The 3,420-nt window shown below is 41.0% G+C and overlaps 1 long non-coding RNA gene across 1 annotated transcript; it reads left to right on the top strand.

Annotated features, from left to right (window-relative positions):
• The first annotated feature begins 1,489 nt into the window (after positions 1-1,489).
• Positions 1,490-2,406, top strand: LOC142846979 (uncharacterized). Its single transcript, XR_012910105.1, has 3 exons — positions 1,490-1,503; positions 1,651-1,735; positions 2,356-2,406. It is a non-coding gene; the product is annotated as an uncharacterized LOC142846979 (long non-coding RNA).
• Positions 2,407-3,420: the final 1,014 nt, after the last annotated feature.

Genomic DNA, 3,420 nt, shown 5'->3' with positions numbered 1-3,420 from the left:
TGTTTTTTGATGAATAAATGACTCATCCAATGGGGAGTGGACTCTGGATAACACGTTCCTTTAGGAAACAGGTGAAATAAATTGGAAGACTAAAAGACTACACAATAACATCAGTGTACAGAAGTGCTCCTCTGACAGATGCCAGAATGACCCTTTATATCATGCAGTTTCTAAAGCATCAATTCAACATTCATACATATGGTTTCACATGAAATCTTGGCAACCATACTACATGTATTCACTGGGCCTCCATGATTGTTTTCAGATAAATGATTCAGCAGATTATGGCACCATTTCACAAGAGAATCACAAATAATAGCTGTAAGAATGTATCGAAACCAAACTTGAGATAGCAGTGGAAAGAAAAAGTCTAGCCAAACCAGAAGCCCATAGAACAGTGGTTCTCAACCTTCCTAATGCTGTGAACCTTTTTAATACAGTTCTTCATGGCTGTGTTGACCCCAACCATAAAATTATTTCATTGCTTTGGCTACATCATAACTGTAATTTTTGCTACTGTTATGAATCATAATGTAAATATCTGATATGCAGAATACCTGACATGAGACCCCAGGCTGAGAACCACTGCCTTAGAATGTAAGGGAAAAGGGGAAGGCATGCAGAATGAAAGAGAAGAAGGCAAGAAGAAAGAAAGGATGGAAGTGTGGCTGGGTAGTTGGATTTCAACCAGATAAGCTTGAAAGCCTAAACTCAAACATCAACTAAGTTAAAGAAGCTGAAATCAAATTATTCATTGTTTCAAGTGAATTATGTAACCAGTACTCTCAGCCAGAGGATGTCCTAGACGGTGGGGCTGTGTCACCACACAAAACAGAAATCTGTGATCTCTTAAATACTGTAATCCACTAAGGAAAGGTACAGCAAACAATTAATGAAATCAATCCATTAATTACACAGTTATAGAATAATTCAAATTTAAGGTAGGAGGATTGTACCAGAGCAGATTCTTCAGTCATGTTATCCAGTTATGCTGGGACACAGCCTTAAAATGAAGATTCCTTAAATATCAATAATGCACTAGAAATTAGATGAAGCGAAGCAGTGAACAGAAGCTATTTTGCAGCAAGTCACAAAAAGAATTGTATTGGCACTGTGCAAAAAGAACTGCTCACATTTCTCGTCTAAATTAAATAAAATATTTGCTCTGCATATAGTATCAGGGAAGTAACATTTCAGAGAATGGATTGCCTGTGTGTTTCTTTACCAAACATTACTACTAGGACTATAAAGATATAAGAATTCCACTTGGGGGCAAAAGCAAGGTCAAAGTCCTCTAGAAACAGCTCTCTCTCTCATCATCATCAGACACGTGACTGGTACTATTATCCCTACTTTACAGGTGGGGACATTTAAGTCCAAAGAATGTTTATGACTGAACAGTGAGTCAGCGTTGGGAATTACAGAAAAATGCATGTGCTGGGCAGCATGCAGAATGACTTCATCTTCTGTGGGTTTGGCCATGGAAGAAGTTAAATTCTCTCGGTGAGTTTGTGAACTTGACTTTCTTTATTATTATCCCTCTTCCTGTCTATCTTTTCCCCAAAGACCTGGTTACTGAGTAAATTCCTGTAGATCTCGGGATGACTGATGAGGCTGTGGAAACACTCCATGGTATGTATAATGTTCCAGGATGCAACGTCCTCGTGAAGGGATCCAGGAAAAGACTGCAAGTAGCCGAAGAGCGAGAGCTGTTTCACCTCCTAAGGCCTTTACAGTAAGTCCCTAATGTTTCACTTTCCAGTTCCAAGTATCTGTGCTAATCTATGCTTGGCAAGTGCCAGAGATGTTGGTAACTCCACAAAACAGACAAGGAGTGGTCCTTTAACTTTGGAATTCAAGATGAAGTTGGGAAATTTTTATCAAAGAAGGACAAAGTTCTTTGGGCCATCCTGTGACAAGCTTTAAAAGTTGTGGCCCAAAGAGTGCAGCCAAGTGTTTACTTTATATCATTTAACCATTTTTGAAAATCTTCCAAGTTCCTTCAGACTGAACTTCAGCAGGATATTGTGTTAACCAACTCCTAAATGCTAATGTGGCCCTGCCAAACTGGTTTCCTAGAAACTTGCATTTGTGTTACCTAGCTAGTTTTTCGTGTAAGAGATAAAGATAAATGTGCAGAGCTGTTAACTCACTTTGCCTCTTGGACTACTAAGTTCACACATTTTTAAACACACACACACACACACACACACACACACACACACACACACACACACACACCACAGCCTGATTGCCCAAGGACAAAGTTCACTCAGTATTCAAATGTTCTTCACTCTCCAACTCCTTAATTTTTCCACTAGTCTTTCCACGAACTAACTCTCCTTCTCTTGACAGGTGTCAAAATCAGAACTAAAACCAACTGAAAACCAGGAACTCAAGAAAAGCAACATAGCCTGTTTCCTATCTTTGTCACCTTTGTCCCTTTGTCTCTGACCTGAATCCTAAAAGCGAATCCATAGCATCATCAGAGCAAATCAAGATCGCTTGGGCTGGGGCCAATTTTGATGAGTGCTTGGGTGTGCATTCTTTGGGTGAGAAGACCTCCAGAAAAAGGCCACCAACACAAGGTGGCCTGAGCACTAGGTCATCTAGTTGGAGAATAAAAACATATGCTTGGCGGTGGCTGTGGAGAATATGGCTGCCTCATTTCTCAGTTGGATGGCAGTGAGGTGCCCTACATACCCGTCTTCAGGACAGCTGTGCAAGGTCACCAGAAAGAAACCTTAGCTGGTGAGACAGCTGGAGCTCAGTCTGTCCAGGAAACTGGTAATGGGGTGACATCAGCTGGACTCCGGGAGCCCTGAGGGCTCCCACTTGGCTCCCAGAAACACTTTCAAGGTGTTAATTGTGATTTATGGTGCCGTCTGTGTTTTGGATGTGGGTTACCTTAGAAATCGGCGTTAAAGGTTATAGCTAAAGAGTTCCCGAATTTACACTCCAGACACCCAGAAGCAACACCCTCCCATGTAGAGCCAAAATGACAGGAACTGAAGGCTGCCTTAATCTGACAGAATCTTACTTGGTAAGCGAGAACTTTTCCCTTTCTGGCTCCCCATACTGAACAGAAGTAAATGCAAATGTGCAGAGAAACCTTGTAAAAATGTCAACACTGGTGTTTAAAACCTGTAGGTGCTAAGACAGTTGAAAGTCCAGTTTTGAAAAGTATAGCTATTAATTCTTCTATATGTTTGTGTGAGATTCCTGTTTATGACCCACATGCTGCGCAGTTACATATATCTTAGCTCATACAGTCGAGCCATTTTTATTTTTCTGGCACCTTCCCACAAGCTATACAACACGTGAATAACCCAGGTGCCCACGTCTGTACGGTCTGTGTTTCAGACCTGCCTGCTCTTTACACCAGGGTTTGAAGAATAATTTGGCTGATTTTGTTCTTAA

The sequence above is a fragment of the Microtus pennsylvanicus genome, chromosome 3 (assembly GCF_037038515.1).
Source record: "Microtus pennsylvanicus isolate mMicPen1 chromosome 3, mMicPen1.hap1, whole genome shotgun sequence".
Classification (NCBI taxonomy): domain Eukaryota; kingdom Metazoa; phylum Chordata; class Mammalia; order Rodentia; family Cricetidae; genus Microtus; species Microtus pennsylvanicus.
The sequence above is the reverse complement of the archived record's forward strand: the minus strand, read 5'-3'. Positions and strand labels throughout refer to the sequence as shown.